This window comes from Gasterosteus aculeatus, chromosome 13 (genome assembly GCF_964276395.1).
Source record: "Gasterosteus aculeatus chromosome 13, fGasAcu3.hap1.1, whole genome shotgun sequence".
NCBI lineage: Eukaryota > Metazoa > Chordata > Actinopteri > Perciformes > Gasterosteidae > Gasterosteus > Gasterosteus aculeatus.
Window position 1 is genome coordinate 198,653 of NC_135701.1, and position 14,858 is coordinate 213,510.

Genomic DNA, 14,858 nt, shown 5'->3' on the forward strand with positions numbered 1-14,858 from the left:
GGGACGGTATTCCCAGTCACAGCATTTGTGGTGACGGTTCGCAGATGGCACCGTCCTCACAGATCGGTGAAGTTAAAATCAGTGATTTGAGACTTGCAAAACAAAGGCACTATTGATGAGTAAGCATAAGTCACTTGCCAAAAGCCTCAGTCTTAAAAACTATGTGGAGGTGAGACTTGTTTTACTCAAAGCAGAAATCATTTCCAACACCACACCACTGATTCAGGTTACCATTTCTTTTATTTTCCACAATTTAAAGGGTGCACCGTTCCCGGAGGTGCTGCAATACCGGGTCGATGCTTGGAGTGAACGGAGCAAGCCCCTTTTTCATCTCCCAGAGCTAAAAATCAGCTTAATATGTAGTCCTCGTATAGAGGACATATCAGATATTAAACTGATAAGAACAGATACTACACTTGATCTTAGCCAAAAGGCCGAGAAGCGATAACACCAAACTGTTTGTTTGCAGACCCAACGTACCAGCACATATCTCAATTGTCGCGGTGCGGTTCTTTCAACTGGGCGTAGCAGTCGCTTGCTACTTAACAACCCACTCCCCACGCTGCCCCCGTCCTCAAAAAAGCTAAAATCATTGATTTGTTTACAAGCAAAAGTGTAAACTCCTGCTGAAATCTGGTTGATTTCACTGTTGTTTCAGACACTAGAGACTCCAGTGATGATTAATCACTGTAAAGTCCTGCTGAAAATCTTGTTGATTTCACAATGGATTCAGACAGAGATTTGAGACTTGCTGCAAGGCTCCACTAGTGACTCCAGTGATGATTCCTGCTGAAAATCTTGTTGATTTCACAATGAATTCAGACAGTGATTTGCTGATTTGAGACGTGCTCCACCGGAGACTCCAGTAAAGTGACCATTAATCCCTGTAAAATCCTGCTGAAATCTGGTTGATTTCACTTTGGATTCAGACAGTGATTTGAGACTTGCTGCACTAGTGACTCCAGTGATAAGTAAACACAACTTTGTTTGTGCTCCATTGTCAGGAGCCTCTGTCCAACTACTTTTCTTTTCACACAAGTACATGAGGCTCAGCCAATTGGCAGAGCCTGCCAAAAATATGGTCAACTCATTGTTGTTCCTCTCCACGGAAGTCTTTAGTAAAAGGCGAAAGACTTATGCGTATTGAAGAGAAACCAAAGTCAGTTGCGGAATCAGGTGGCAGGCAGCCTTATATCCCAGTCGCAACAGTGATCCCTCTTGTGGTTGGGACTGGTTGAGCTGCGGTTGTCCAATGCCAAACCCATTCCCCAGCACCAGCCATCAAAAACTCATTGATTTGTTTACAAGCAAAAGTGTAAAGTCCTGCTGAAATGTGCTTGATTTCACTTTGGATTCAGACAGTGATTTGCTGATTTGAGACGTGCTCCACTGGAGACTCCAGCGCAGTGATGATTAATGCTGAAATCTGGTTGATTTCACTTTGGATTCAGACAGTGATTTGCTGATTGTAGACTCCCTCCACCGGAGACTCCAGTGCAGTGGTGATTAATCCGTGTAAAATCCTGCTGAAATGTGGTTGATTTCACTAGGGATTCAGACAGTGATGATTAAACGGGACACCTGGTTTTTCTTTGACTTCAATATCAGGGGAGAGCGCGAACGCAGTCCCCCACTACCACAAATTATGCAGTCGAGATTCCCACATTTGGGGAATTCGCAGTGGTCAGCACAGTCGCAGTGCAATGACTGAGCCTCGCCCTGGATGAACCACCTTCTTGATCATGGTATCTCCCCTGCCAGGTAAGTATGAGTTGGTGGTGACAGAGGCAGGGACGGTATTCCCAGTCACAGCATTTGTGGTGACGGTTCGCAGATGGCACCGTCCTCACAGATCGGTGAAGTTAAAATCAGTGATTTGAGACTTGCAAAACAAAGGCACTATTGATGAGTAAGCATAAGTCACTTGCCAAAAGCCTCAGTCTTAAAAACTATGTGGAGGTGAGACTTGTTTTACTCAAAGCAGAAATCATTTCCAACACCACACCACTGATTCAGGTTACCATTTCTTTTATTTTCCACAATTTAAAGGGTGCACCGTTCCCGGAGGTGCTGCAATACCGGGCCGATGCTTGGAGTGAACGGAGCAAGCCCCTTTTTCATCTCCCAGAGCTAAAAATCGGCTTAATATGTAGTCCTCGTATAGAGGACATATCAGATATTAAACTGATAAGAACAGATACTACACTTGATCTTAGCCAAAAGGCCGAGAAGCGATAACACCAAACTGTTTGTTTGCAGACCCAACGTACCAGCACATATCTCAATTGTCGCGGTGCGGTTCTTTCAACTGGGCGTAGCAGTCGCTTGCTACTTAACAACCCACTCCCCACGCTGCCCCCGTCCTCAAAAAAGCTAAAATCATTGATTTGTTTACAAGCAAAAGTGTAAACTCCTGCTGAAATCTGGTTGATTTCACTGTTGTTTCAGACACTAGAGACTCCAGTGATGATTAATCACTGTAAAGTCCTGCTGAAAATCTTGTTGATTTCACAATGGATTCAGACAGAGATTTGAGACTTGCTGCAAGGCTCCACTAGTGACTCCAGTGATGATTCCTGCTGAAAATCTTGTTGATTTCACAATGAATTCAGACAGTGATTTGCTGATTTGAGACGTGCTCCACCGGAGACTCCAGTAAAGTGACCATTAATCCCTGTAAAATCCTGCTGAAATCTGGTTGATTTCACTTTGGATTCAGACAGTGATTTGAGACTTGCTGCACTAGTGACTCCAGTGATAAGTAAACACAACTTTGTTTGTGCTCCATTGTCAGGAGCCTCTGTCCAACTACTTTTCTTTTCACACAAGTACATGAGGCTCAGCCAATTGGCAGAGCCTGCCAAAAATATGGTCAACTCATTGTTGTTCCTCTCCACGGAAGTCTTTAGTAAAAGGCGAAAGACTTATGCGTATTGAAGAGAAACCAAAGTCAGTTGCGGAATCAGGTGGCAGGCAGCCTTATATCCCAGTCGCAACAGTGATCCCTCTTGTGGTTGGGACTGGTTGAGCTGCGGTTGTCCAATGCCAAACCCATTCCCCAGCACCAGCCATCAAAAACTCATTGATTTGTTTACAAGCAAAAGTGTAAAGTCCTGCTGAAATGTGCTTGATTTCACTTTGGATTCAGACAGTGATTTGCTGATTTGAGACGTGCTCCACTGGAGACTCCAGCGCAGTGATGATTAATGCTGAAATCTGGTTGATTTCACTTTGGATTCAGACAGTGATTTGCTGATTGTAGACTCCCTCCACCGGAGACTCCAGTGCAGTGGTGATTAATCCGTGTAAAATCCTGCTGAAATGTGGTTGATTTCACTAGGGATTCAGACAGTGATGATTAAACGGGACACCTGGTTTTTCTTTGACTTCAATATCAGGGGAGAGCGCGAACGCAGTCCCCCACTACCACAAATTATGCAGTCGAGATTCCCACATTTGGGGAATTCGCAGTGGTCAGCACAGTCGCAGTGCAATGACTGAGCCTCGCCCTGGGTGAACCACCTTCTTGATCATGGTATCTCCCCTGCCAGGTAAGTATGAGTTGGTGGTGACAGAGGCAGGGACGGTATTCCCAGTCACAGCATTTGTGGTGACGGTTCGCAGATGGCACCGTCCTCACAGATCGGTGAAGTTAAAATCAGTGATTTGAGACTTGCAAAACAAAGGCACTATTGATGAGTAAGCATAAGTCACTTGCCAAAAGCCTCAGTCTTAAAAACTATGTGGAGGTGAGACTTGTTTTACTCAAAGCAGAAATCATTTCCAACACCACACCACTGATTCAGGTTACCATTTCTTTTATTTTCCACAATTTAAAGGGTGCACCGTTCCCGGAGGTGCTGCAATACCGGGCCGATGCTTGGAGTGAACGGAGCAAGCCCCTTTTTCATCTCCCAGAGCTAAAAATCGGCTTAATATGTAGTCCTCGTATAGAGGACATATCAGATATTAAACTGATAAGAACAGATACTACACTTGATCTTAGCCAAAAGGCCGAGAAGCGATAACACCAAACTGTTTGTTTGCAGACCCAACGTACCAGCACATATCTCAATTGTCGCGGTGCGGTTCTTTCAACTGGGCGTAGCAGTCGCTTGCTACTTAACAACCCACTCCCCACGCTGCCCCCGTCCTCAAAAAAGCTAAAATCATTGATTTGTTTACAAGCAAAAGTGTAAACTCCTGCTGAAATCTGGTTGATTTCACTGTTGTTTCAGACACTAGAGACTCCAGTGATGATTAATCACTGTAAAGTCCTGCTGAAAATCTTGTTGATTTCACAATGGATTCAGACAGAGATTTGAGACTTGCTGCAAGGCTCCACTAGTGACTCCAGTGATGATTCCTGCTGAAAATCTTGTTGATTTCACAATGAATTCAGACAGTGATTTGCTGATTTGAGACGTGCTCCACCGGAGACTCCAGTAAAGTGACCATTAATCCCTGTAAAATCCTGCTGAAATCTGGTTGATTTCACTTTGGATTCAGACAGTGATTTGAGACTTGCTGCACTAGTGACTCCAGTGATAAGTAAACACAACTTTGTTTGTGCTCCATTGTCAGGAGCCTCTGTCCAACTACTTTTCTTTTCACACAAGTACATGAGGCTCAGCCAATTGGCAGAGCCTGCCAAAAATATGGTCAACTCATTGTTGTTCCTCTCCACGGAAGTCTTTAGTAAAAGGCGAAAGACTTATGCGTATTGAAGAGAAACCAAAGTCAGTTGCGGAATCAGGTGGCAGGCAGCCTTATATCCCAGTCGCAACAGTGATCCCTCTTGTGGTTGGGACTGGTTGAGCTGCGGTTGTCCAATGCCAAACCCATTCCCCAGCACCAGCCATCAAAAACTCATTGATTTGTTTACAAGCAAAAGTGTAAAGTCCTGCTGAAATGTGCTTGATTTCACTTTGGATTCAGACAGTGATTTGCTGATTTGAGACGTGCTCCACTGGAGACTCCAGCGCAGTGATGATTAATGCTGAAATCTGGTTGATTTCACTTTGGATTCAGACAGTGATTTGCTGATTGTAGACTCCCTCCACCGGAGACTCCAGTGCAGTGGTGATTAATCCGTGTAAAATCCTGCTGAAATGTGGTTGATTTCACTAGGGATTCAGACAGTGATGATTAAACGGGACACCTGGTTTTTCTTTGACTTCAATATCAGGGGAGAGCGCGAACGCAGTCCCCCACTACCACAAATTATGCAGTCGAGATTCCCACATTTGGGGAATTCGCAGTGGTCAGCACAGTCGCAGTGCAATGACTGAGCCTCGCCCTGGGTGAACCACCTTCTTGATCATGGTATCTCCCCTGCCAGGTAAGTATGAGTTGGTGGTGACAGAGGCAGGGACGGTATTCCCAGTCACAGCATTTGTGGTGACGGTTCGCAGATGGCACCGTCCTCACAGATCGGTGAAGTTAAAATCAGTGATTTGAGACTTGCAAAACAAAGGCACTATTGATGAGTAAGCATAAGTCACTTGCCAAAAGCCTCAGTCTTAAAAACTATGTGGAGGTGAGACTTGTTTTACTCAAAGCAGAAATCATTTCCAACACCACACCACTGATTCAGGTTACCATTTCTTTTATTTTCCACAATTTAAAGGGTGCACCGTTCCCGGAGGTGCTGCAATACCGGGTCGATGCTTGGAGTGAACGGAGCAAGCCCCTTTTTCATCTCCCAGAGCTAAAAATCGGCTTAATATGTAGTCCTCGTATAGAGGACATATCAGATATTAAACTGATAAGAACAGATACTACACTTGATCTTAGCCAAAAGGCCGAGAAGCGATAACACCAAACTGTTTGTTTGCAGACCCAACGTACCAGCACATATCTCAATTGTCGCGGTGCGGTTCTTTCAACTGGGCGTAGCAGTCGCTTGCTACTTAACAACCCACTCCCCACGCTGCCCCCGTCCTCAAAAAAGCTAAAATCATTGATTTGTTTACAAGCAAAAGTGTAAACTCCTGCTGAAATCTGGTTGATTTCACTGTTGTTTCAGACACTAGAGACTCCAGTGATGATTAATCACTGTAAAGTCCTGCTGAAAATCTTGTTGATTTCACAATGGATTCAGACAGAGATTTGAGACTTGCTGCAAGGCTCCACTAGTGACTCCAGTGATGATTCCTGCTGAAAATCTTGTTGATTTCACAATGAATTCAGACAGTGATTTGCTGATTTGAGACGTGCTCCACCGGAGACTCCAGTAAAGTGACCATTAATCCCTGTAAAATCCTGCTGAAATCTGGTTGATTTCACTTTGGATTCAGACAGTGATTTGAGACTTGCTGCACTAGTGACTCCAGTGATAAGTAAACACAACTTTGTTTGTGCTCCATTGTCAGGAGCCTCTGTCCAACTACTTTTCTTTTCACACAAGTACATGAGGCTCAGCCAATTGGCAGAGCCTGCCAAAAATATGGTCAACTCATTGTTGTTCCTCTCCACGGAAGTCTTTAGTAAAAGGCGAAAGACTTATGCGTATTGAAGAGAAACCAAAGTCAGTTGCGGAATCAGGTGGCAGGCAGCCTTATATCCCAGTCGCAACAGTGATCCCTCTTGTGGTTGGGACTGGTTGAGCTGCGGTTGTCCAATGCCAAACCCATTCCCCAGCACCAGCCATCAAAAACTCATTGATTTGTTTACAAGCAAAAGTGTAAAGTCCTGCTGAAATGTGCTTGATTTCACTTTGGATTCAGACAGTGATTTGCTGATTTGAGACGTGCTCCACTGGAGACTCCAGCGCAGTGATGATTAATGCTGAAATCTGGTTGATTTCACTTTGGATTCAGACAGTGATTTGCTGATTGTAGACTCCCTCCACCGGAGACTCCAGTGCAGTGGTGATTAATCCGTGTAAAATCCTGCTGAAATGTGGTTGATTTCACTAGGGATTCAGACAGTGATGATTAAACGGGACACCTGGTTTTTCTTTGACTTCAATATCAGGGGAGAGCGCGAACGCAGTCCCCCACTACCACAAATTATGCAGTCGAGATTCCCACATTTGGGGAATTCGCAGTGGTCAGCACAGTCGCAGTGCAATGACTGAGCCTCGCCCTGGGTGAACCACCTTCTTGATCATGGTATCTCCCCTGCCAGGTAAGTATGAGTTGGTGGTGACAGAGGCAGGGACGGTATTCCCAGTCACAGCATTTGTGGTGACGGTTCGCAGATGGCACCGTCCTCACAGATCGGTGAAGTTAAAATCAGTGATTTGAGACTTGCAAAACAAAGGCACTATTGATGAGTAAGCATAAGTCACTTGCCAAAAGCCTCAGTCTTAAAAACTATGTGGAGGTGAGACTTGTTTTACTCAAAGCAGAAATCATTTCCAACACCACACCACTGATTCAGGTTACCATTTCTTTTATTTTCCACAATTTAAAGGGTGCACCGTTCCCGGAGGTGCTGCAATACCGGGTCGATGCTTGGAGTGAACGGAGCAAGCCCCTTTTTCATCTCCCAGAGCTAAAAATCGGCTTAATATGTAGTCCTCGTATAGAGGACATATCAGATATTAAACTGATAAGAACAGATACTACACTTGATCTTAGCCAAAAGGCCGAGAAGCGATAACACCAAACTGTTTGTTTGCAGACCCAACGTACCAGCACATATCTCAATTGTCGCGGTGCGGTTCTTTCAACTGGGCGTAGCAGTCGCTTGCTACTTAACAACCCACTCCCCACGCTGCCCCCGTCCTCAAAAAAGCTAAAATCATTGATTTGTTTACAAGCAAAAGTGTAAACTCCTGCTGAAATCTGGTTGATTTCACTGTTGTTTCAGACACTAGAGACTCCAGTGATGATTAATCACTGTAAAGTCCTGCTGAAAATCTTGTTGATTTCACAATGGATTCAGACAGAGATTTGAGACTTGCTGCAAGGCTCCACTAGTGACTCCAGTGATGATTCCTGCTGAAAATCTTGTTGATTTCACAATGAATTCAGACAGTGATTTGCTGATTTGAGACGTGCTCCACCGGAGACTCCAGTAAAGTGACCATTAATCCCTGTAAAATCCTGCTGAAATCTGGTTGATTTCACTTTGGATTCAGACAGTGATTTGAGACTTGCTGCACTAGTGACTCCAGTGATAAGTAAACACAACTTTGTTTGTGCTCCATTGTCAGGAGCCTCTGTCCAACTACTTTTCTTTTCACACAAGTACATGAGGCTCAGCCAATTGGCAGAGCCTGCCAAAAATATGGTCAACTCATTGTTGTTCCTCTCCACGGAAGTCTTTAGTAAAAGGCGAAAGACTTATGCGTATTGAAGAGAAACCAAAGTCAGTTGCGGAATCAGGTGGCAGGCAGCCTTATATCCCAGTCGCAACAGTGATCCCTCTTGTGGTTGGGACTGGTTGAGCTGCGGTTGTCCAATGCCAAACCCATTCCCCAGCACCAGCCATCAAAAACTCATTGATTTGTTTACAAGCAAAAGTGTAAAGTCCTGCTGAAATGTGCTTGATTTCACTTTGGATTCAGACAGTGATTTGCTGATTTGAGACGTGCTCCACTGGAGACTCCAGCGCAGTGATGATTAATGCTGAAATCTGGTTGATTTCACTTTGGATTCAGACAGTGATTTGCTGATTGTAGACTCCCTCCACCGGAGACTCCAGTGCAGTGGTGATTAATCCGTGTAAAATCCTGCTGAAATGTGGTTGATTTCACTAGGGATTCAGACAGTGATGATTAAACGGGACACCTGGTTTTTCTTTGACTTCAATATCAGGGGAGAGCGCGAACGCAGTCCCCCACTACCACAAATTATGCAGTCGAGATTCCCACATTTGGGGAATTCGCAGTGGTCAGCACAGTCGCAGTGCAATGACTGAGCCTCGCCCTGGGTGAACCACCTTCTTGATCATGGTATCTCCCCTGCCAGGTAAGTATGAGTTGGTGGTGACAGAGGCAGGGACGGTATTCCCAGTCACAGCATTTGTGGTGACGGTTCGCAGATGGCACCGTCCTCACAGATCGGTGAAGTTAAAATCAGTGATTTGAGACTTGCAAAACAAAGGCACTATTGATGAGTAAGCATAAGTCACTTGCCAAAAGCCTCAGTCTTAAAAACTATGTGGAGGTGAGACTTGTTTTACTCAAAGCAGAAATCATTTCCAACACCACACCACTGATTCAGGTTACCATTTCTTTTATTTTCCACAATTTAAAGGGTGCACCGTTCCCGGAGGTGCTGCAATACCGGGCCGATGCTTGGAGTGAACGGAGCAAGCCCCTTTTTCATCTCCCAGAGCTAAAAATCGGCTTAATATGTAGTCCTCGTATAGAGGACATATCAGATATTAAACTGATAAGAACAGATACTACACTTGATCTTAGCCAAAAGGCCGAGAAGCGATAACACCAAACTGTTTGTTTGCAGACCCAACGTACCAGCACATATCTCAATTGTCGCGGTGCGGTTCTTTCAACTGGGCGTAGCAGTCGCTTGCTACTTAACAACCCACTCCCCACGCTGCCCCCGTCCTCAAAAAAGCTAAAATCATTGATTTGTTTACAAGCAAAAGTGTAAACTCCTGCTGAAATCTGGTTGATTTCACTGTTGTTTCAGACACTAGAGACTCCAGTGATGATTAATCACTGTAAAGTCCTGCTGAAAATCTTGTTGATTTCACAATGGATTCAGACAGAGATTTGAGACTTGCTGCAAGGCTCCACTAGTGACTCCAGTGATGATTCCTGCTGAAAATCTTGTTGATTTCACAATGAATTCAGACAGTGATTTGCTGATTTGAGACGTGCTCCACCGGAGACTCCAGTAAAGTGACCATTAATCCCTGTAAAATCCTGCTGAAATCTGGTTGATTTCACTTTGGATTCAGACAGTGATTTGAGACTTGCTGCACTAGTGACTCCAGTGATAAGTAAACACAACTTTGTTTGTGCTCCATTGTCAGGAGCCTCTGTCCAACTACTTTTCTTTTCACACAAGTACATGAGGCTCAGCCAATTGGCAGAGCCTGCCAAAAATATGGTCAACTCATTGTTGTTCCTCTCCACGGAAGTCTTTAGTAAAAGGCGAAAGACTTATGCGTATTGAAGAGAAACCAAAGTCAGTTGCGGAATCAGGTGGCAGGCAGCCTTATATCCCAGTCGCAACAGTGATCCCTCTTGTGGTTGGGACTGGTTGAGCTGCGGTTGTCCAATGCCAAACCCATTCCCCAGCACCAGCCATCAAAAACTCATTGATTTGTTTACAAGCAAAAGTGTAAAGTCCTGCTGAAATGTGCTTGATTTCACTTTGGATTCAGACAGTGATTTGCTGATTTGAGACGTGCTCCACTGGAGACTCCAGCGCAGTGATGATTAATGCTGAAATCTGGTTGATTTCACTTTGGATTCAGACAGTGATTTGCTGATTGTAGACTCCCTCCACCGGAGACTCCAGTGCAGTGGTGATTAATCCGTGTAAAATCCTGCTGAAATGTGGTTGATTTCACTAGGGATTCAGACAGTGATGATTAAACGGGACACCTGGTTTTTCTTTGACTTCAATATCAGGGGAGAGCGCGAACGCAGTCCCCCACTACCACAAATTATGCAGTCGAGATTCCCACATTTGGGGAATTCGCAGTGGTCAGCACAGTCGCAGTGCAATGACTGAGCCTCGCCCTGGGTGAACCACCTTCTTGATCATGGTATCTCCCCTGCCAGGTAAGTATGAGTTGGTGGTGACAGAGGCAGGGACGGTATTCCCAGTCACAGCATTTGTGGTGACGGTTCGCAGATGGCACCGTCCTCACAGATCGGTGAAGTTAAAATCAGTGATTTGAGACTTGCAAAACAAAGGCACTATTGATGAGTAAGCATAAGTCACTTGCCAAAAGCCTCAGTCTTAAAAACTATGTGGAGGTGAGACTTGTTTTACTCAAAGCAGAAATCATTTCCAACACCACACCACTGATTCAGGTTACCATTTCTTTTATTTTCCACAATTTAAAGGGTGCACCGTTCCCGGAGGTGCTGCAATAACGGGTCGATGCTTGGAGTGAACGGAGCAAGCCCCTTTTTCATCTCCCAGAGCTAAAAATCGGCTTAATATGTAGTCCTCGTATAGAGGACATATCAGATATTAAACTGATAAGAACAGATACTACACTTGATCTTAGCCAAAAGGCCGAGAAGCGATAACACCAAACTGTTTGTTTGCAGACCCAACGTACCAGCACATATCTCAATTGTCGCGGTGCGGTTCTTTCAACTGGGCGTAGCAGTCGCTTGCTACTTAACAACCCACTCCCCACGCTGCCCCCGTCCTCAAAAAAGCTAAAATCATTGATTTGTTTACAAGCAAAAGTGTAAACTCCTGCTGAAATCTGGTTGATTTCACTGTTGTTTCAGACACTAGAGACTCCAGTGATGATTAATCACTGTAAAGTCCTGCTGAAAATCTTGTTGATTTCACAATGGATTCAGACAGAGATTTGAGACTTGCTGCAAGGCTCCACTAGTGACTCCAGTGATGATTCCTGCTGAAAATCTTGTTGATTTCACAATGAATTCAGACAGTGATTTGCTGATTTGAGACGTGCTCCACCGGAGACTCCAGTAAAGTGACCATTAATCCCTGTAAAATCCTGCTGAAATCTGGTTGATTTCACTTTGGATTCAGACAGTGATTTGAGACTTGCTGCACTAGTGACTCCAGTGATAAGTAAACACAACTTTGTTTGTGCTCCATTGTCAGGAGCCTCTGTCCAACTACTTTTCTTTTCACACAAGTACATGAGGCTCAGCCAATTGGCAGAGCCTGCCAAAAATATGGTCAACTCATTGTTGTTCCTCTCCACGGAAGTCTTTAGTAAAAGGCGAAAGACTTATGCGTATTGAAGAGAAACCAAAGTCAGTTGCGGAATCAGGTGGCAGGCAGCCTTATATCCCAGTCGCAACAGTGATCCCTCTTGTGGTTGGGACTGGTTGAGCTGCGGTTGTCCAATGCCAAACCCATTCCCCAGCACCAGCCATCAAAAACTCATTGATTTGTTTACAAGCAAAAGTGTAAAGTCCTGCTGAAATGTGCTTGATTTCACTTTGGATTCAGACAGTGATTTGCTGATTTGAGACGTGCTCCACTGGAGACTCCAGCGCAGTGATGATTAATGCTGAAATCTGGTTGATTTCACTTTGGATTCAGACAGTGATTTGCTGATTGTAGACTCCCTCCACCGGAGACTCCAGTGCAGTGGTGATTAATCCGTGTAAAATCCTGCTGAAATGTGGTTGATTTCACTAGGGATTCAGACAGTGATGATTAAACGGGACACCTGGTTTTTCTTTGACTTCAATATCAGGGGAGAGCGCGAACGCAGTCCCCCACTACCACAAATTATGCAGTCGAGATTCCCACATTTGGGGAATTCGCAGTGGTCAGCACAGTCGCAGTGCAATGACTGAGCCTCGCCCTGGGTGAACCACCTTCTTGATCATGGTATCTCCCCTGCCAGGTAAGTATGAGTTGGTGGTGACAGAGGCAGGGACGGTATTCCCAGTCACAGCATTTGTGGTGACGGTTCGCAGATGGCACCGTCCTCACAGATCGGTGAAGTTAAAATCAGTGATTTGAGACTTGCAAAACAAAGGCACTATTGATGAGTAAGCATAAGTCACTTGCCAAAAGCCTCAGTCTTAAAAACTATGTGGAGGTGAGACTTGTTTTACTCAAAGCAGAAATCATTTCCAACACCACACCACTGATTCAGGTTACCATTTCTTTTATTTTCCACAATTTAAAGGGTGCACCGTTCCCGGAGGTGCTGCAATAACGGGTCGATGCTTGGAGTGAACGGAGCAAGCCCCTTTTTCATCTCCCAGAGCTAAAAATCGGCTTAATATGTAGTCCTCGTATAGAGGACATATCAGATATTAAACTGATAAGAACAGATACTACACTTGATCTTAGCCAAAAGGCCGAGAAGCGATAACACCAAACTGTTTGTTTGCAGACCCAACGTACCAGCACATATCTCAATTGTCGCGGTGCGGTTCTTTCAACTGGGCGTAGCAGTCGCTTGCTACTTAACAACCCACTCCCCACGCTGCCCCCGTCCTCAAAAAAGCTAAAATCATTGATTTGTTTACAAGCAAAAGTGTAAACTCCTGCTGAAATCTGGTTGATTTCACTGTTGTTTCAGACACTAGAGACTCCAGTGATGATTAATCACTGTAAAGTCCTGCTGAAAATCTTGTTGATTTCACAATGGATTCAGACAGAGATTTGAGACTTGCTGCAAGGCTCCACTAGTGACTCCAGTGATGATTCCTGCTGAAAATCTTGTTGATTTCACAATGAATTCAGACAGTGATTTGCTGATTTGAGACGTGCTCCACCGGAGACTCCAGTAAAGTGACCATTAATCCCTGTAAAATCCTGCTGAAATCTGGTTGATTTCACTTTGGATTCAGACAGTGATTTGAGACTTGCTGCACTAGTGACTCCAGTGATAAGTAAACACAACTTTGTTTGTGCTCCATTGTCAGGAGCCTCTGTCCAACTACTTTTCTTTTCACACAAGTACATGAGGCTCAGCCAATTGGCAGAGCCTGCCAAAAATATGGTCAACTCATTGTTGTTCCTCTCCACGGAAGTCTTTAGTAAAAGGCGAAAGACTTATGCGTATTGAAGAGAAACCAAAGTCAGTTGCGGAATCAGGTGGCAGGCAGCCTTATATCCCAGTCGCAACAGTGATCCCTCTTGTGGTTGGGACTGGTTGAGCTGCGGTTGTCCAATGCCAAACCCATTCCCCAGCACCAGCCATCAAAAACTCATTGATTTGTTTACAAGCAAAAGTGTAAAGTCCTGCTGAAATGTGCTTGATTTCACTTTGGATTCAGACAGTGATTTGCTGATTTGAGACGTGCTCCACTGGAGACTCCAGCGCAGTGATGATTAATGCTGAAATCTGGTTGATTTCACTTTGGATTCAGACAGTGATTTGCTGATTGTAGACTCCCTCCACCGGAGACTCCAGTGCAGTGGTGATTAATCCGTGTAAAATCCTGCTGAAATGTGGTTGATTTCACTAGGGATTCAGACAGTGATGATTAAACGGGACACCTGGTTTTTCTTTGACTTCAATATCAGGGGAGAGCGCGAACGCAGTCCCCCACTACCACAAATTATGCAGTCGAGATTCCCACATTTGGGGAATTCGCAGTGGTCAGCACAGTCGCAGTGCAATGACTGAGCCTCGCCCTGGGTGAACCACCTTCTTGATCATGGTATCTCCCCTGCCAGGTAAGTATGAGTTGGTGGTGACAGAGGCAGGGACGGTATTCCCAGTCACAGCATTTGTGGTGACGGTTCGCAGATGGCGCCATCTTCACAGATCAGTGAATTTAAAATCAGTGATTTGAGACTTGCAAAACAAAGGCACCATTGATGATTGATGAGTAAGCATAAGTCACTTGCCAAAAGCCTCAGTCTTCAAAACTATGTGGAGGTGAGACTTGTTTTACTCAAAGCAGAAATCATTTCCAACACCAAACCACTGATTCAGGTAACCATTTCTTTTATTTTTCACAATTTAAAGGGTGCACCGTTCCCGGAGGTGCTGCAATACCGGGTCGATGCTTGGAGTGAACGGAGCAAGCCCCTTTTTCATCTCCCAGAGCTAAAAATCGGCTTAATATGTAGTCCTCGTATAGAGGACATATCAGATATTAAACTGATAAGAACAGATACTACACTTGATCTTAGCCAAAAGGCCGAGAAGCGATAACACCTAACTGTTTGTTTGCAGACCCAACGTACCAGCACATTGCTCAATTGTCGGGGTGCGGTTCTTTCAACTGGGCGTAGCAG

At 44.8% G+C, this 14,858-nt stretch overlaps 25 non-coding genes across 25 annotated transcripts; all 25 read right to left on the reverse strand.

Moving 5' to 3' along the window:
- Nucleotides 1-255: 255 nt before the first annotated feature.
- LOC144386486 (U2 spliceosomal RNA) lies at nt 256-446 on the reverse strand. Its single transcript, XR_013452202.1, has one exon. It is a non-coding gene; the product is annotated as a U2 spliceosomal RNA (small nuclear RNA).
- Nucleotides 447-1,048: 602 nt separating this feature from the next.
- LOC144386707 (U5 spliceosomal RNA) lies at nt 1,049-1,163 on the reverse strand. The gene has a single exon (XR_013452420.1). It is a non-coding gene; the product is annotated as a U5 spliceosomal RNA (small nuclear RNA).
- Nucleotides 1,164-1,605: 442 nt separating this feature from the next.
- Nucleotides 1,606-1,769, reverse strand: LOC144386467 (U1 spliceosomal RNA). Its single transcript, XR_013452183.1, has one exon. It is a non-coding gene; the product is annotated as a U1 spliceosomal RNA (small nuclear RNA).
- Nucleotides 1,770-2,045: 276 nt separating this feature from the next.
- On the reverse strand, nt 2,046-2,236 carry LOC144386572 (U2 spliceosomal RNA). The gene has a single exon (XR_013452288.1). It is a non-coding gene; the product is annotated as a U2 spliceosomal RNA (small nuclear RNA).
- A 602-nt stretch (nt 2,237-2,838) lies between these two features.
- On the reverse strand, nt 2,839-2,953 carry LOC144386708 (U5 spliceosomal RNA). The gene has a single exon (XR_013452421.1). It is a non-coding gene; the product is annotated as a U5 spliceosomal RNA (small nuclear RNA).
- A 442-nt stretch (nt 2,954-3,395) lies between these two features.
- Nucleotides 3,396-3,559, reverse strand: LOC144386432 (U1 spliceosomal RNA). The gene has a single exon (XR_013452148.1). It is a non-coding gene; the product is annotated as a U1 spliceosomal RNA (small nuclear RNA).
- Nucleotides 3,560-3,835: 276 nt separating this feature from the next.
- LOC144386573 (U2 spliceosomal RNA) lies at nt 3,836-4,026 on the reverse strand. Its single transcript, XR_013452289.1, has one exon. It is a non-coding gene; the product is annotated as a U2 spliceosomal RNA (small nuclear RNA).
- A 602-nt stretch (nt 4,027-4,628) lies between these two features.
- LOC144386709 (U5 spliceosomal RNA) lies at nt 4,629-4,743 on the reverse strand. The gene has a single exon (XR_013452422.1). It is a non-coding gene; the product is annotated as a U5 spliceosomal RNA (small nuclear RNA).
- A 442-nt stretch (nt 4,744-5,185) lies between these two features.
- LOC144386433 (U1 spliceosomal RNA) lies at nt 5,186-5,349 on the reverse strand. Its single transcript, XR_013452149.1, has one exon. It is a non-coding gene; the product is annotated as a U1 spliceosomal RNA (small nuclear RNA).
- A 276-nt stretch (nt 5,350-5,625) lies between these two features.
- Nucleotides 5,626-5,816, reverse strand: LOC144386541 (U2 spliceosomal RNA). Its single transcript, XR_013452257.1, has one exon. It is a non-coding gene; the product is annotated as a U2 spliceosomal RNA (small nuclear RNA).
- Nucleotides 5,817-6,418: 602 nt separating this feature from the next.
- Nucleotides 6,419-6,533, reverse strand: LOC144386710 (U5 spliceosomal RNA). The gene has a single exon (XR_013452423.1). It is a non-coding gene; the product is annotated as a U5 spliceosomal RNA (small nuclear RNA).
- A 442-nt stretch (nt 6,534-6,975) lies between these two features.
- On the reverse strand, nt 6,976-7,139 carry LOC144386434 (U1 spliceosomal RNA). Its single transcript, XR_013452150.1, has one exon. It is a non-coding gene; the product is annotated as a U1 spliceosomal RNA (small nuclear RNA).
- A 276-nt stretch (nt 7,140-7,415) lies between these two features.
- On the reverse strand, nt 7,416-7,606 carry LOC144386542 (U2 spliceosomal RNA). Its single transcript, XR_013452258.1, has one exon. It is a non-coding gene; the product is annotated as a U2 spliceosomal RNA (small nuclear RNA).
- A 602-nt stretch (nt 7,607-8,208) lies between these two features.
- Nucleotides 8,209-8,323, reverse strand: LOC144386711 (U5 spliceosomal RNA). The gene has a single exon (XR_013452424.1). It is a non-coding gene; the product is annotated as a U5 spliceosomal RNA (small nuclear RNA).
- A 442-nt stretch (nt 8,324-8,765) lies between these two features.
- Nucleotides 8,766-8,929, reverse strand: LOC144386435 (U1 spliceosomal RNA). Its single transcript, XR_013452151.1, has one exon. It is a non-coding gene; the product is annotated as a U1 spliceosomal RNA (small nuclear RNA).
- A 276-nt stretch (nt 8,930-9,205) lies between these two features.
- LOC144386574 (U2 spliceosomal RNA) lies at nt 9,206-9,396 on the reverse strand. The gene has a single exon (XR_013452290.1). It is a non-coding gene; the product is annotated as a U2 spliceosomal RNA (small nuclear RNA).
- A 602-nt stretch (nt 9,397-9,998) lies between these two features.
- On the reverse strand, nt 9,999-10,113 carry LOC144386712 (U5 spliceosomal RNA). The gene has a single exon (XR_013452425.1). It is a non-coding gene; the product is annotated as a U5 spliceosomal RNA (small nuclear RNA).
- A 442-nt stretch (nt 10,114-10,555) lies between these two features.
- LOC144386436 (U1 spliceosomal RNA) lies at nt 10,556-10,719 on the reverse strand. Its single transcript, XR_013452152.1, has one exon. It is a non-coding gene; the product is annotated as a U1 spliceosomal RNA (small nuclear RNA).
- A 276-nt stretch (nt 10,720-10,995) lies between these two features.
- On the reverse strand, nt 10,996-11,186 carry LOC144386588 (U2 spliceosomal RNA). Its single transcript, XR_013452304.1, has one exon. It is a non-coding gene; the product is annotated as a U2 spliceosomal RNA (small nuclear RNA).
- Nucleotides 11,187-11,788: 602 nt separating this feature from the next.
- LOC144386713 (U5 spliceosomal RNA) lies at nt 11,789-11,903 on the reverse strand. The gene has a single exon (XR_013452426.1). It is a non-coding gene; the product is annotated as a U5 spliceosomal RNA (small nuclear RNA).
- Nucleotides 11,904-12,345: 442 nt separating this feature from the next.
- On the reverse strand, nt 12,346-12,509 carry LOC144386437 (U1 spliceosomal RNA). The gene has a single exon (XR_013452153.1). It is a non-coding gene; the product is annotated as a U1 spliceosomal RNA (small nuclear RNA).
- Nucleotides 12,510-12,785: 276 nt separating this feature from the next.
- Nucleotides 12,786-12,976, reverse strand: LOC144386590 (U2 spliceosomal RNA). The gene has a single exon (XR_013452306.1). It is a non-coding gene; the product is annotated as a U2 spliceosomal RNA (small nuclear RNA).
- Nucleotides 12,977-13,578: 602 nt separating this feature from the next.
- On the reverse strand, nt 13,579-13,693 carry LOC144386714 (U5 spliceosomal RNA). The gene has a single exon (XR_013452427.1). It is a non-coding gene; the product is annotated as a U5 spliceosomal RNA (small nuclear RNA).
- Nucleotides 13,694-14,135: 442 nt separating this feature from the next.
- Nucleotides 14,136-14,299, reverse strand: LOC144386439 (U1 spliceosomal RNA). Its single transcript, XR_013452155.1, has one exon. It is a non-coding gene; the product is annotated as a U1 spliceosomal RNA (small nuclear RNA).
- Nucleotides 14,300-14,582: 283 nt separating this feature from the next.
- Nucleotides 14,583-14,773, reverse strand: LOC144386543 (U2 spliceosomal RNA). The gene has a single exon (XR_013452259.1). It is a non-coding gene; the product is annotated as a U2 spliceosomal RNA (small nuclear RNA).
- Between the last annotated feature and the right edge of the window lie 85 nt (nt 14,774-14,858).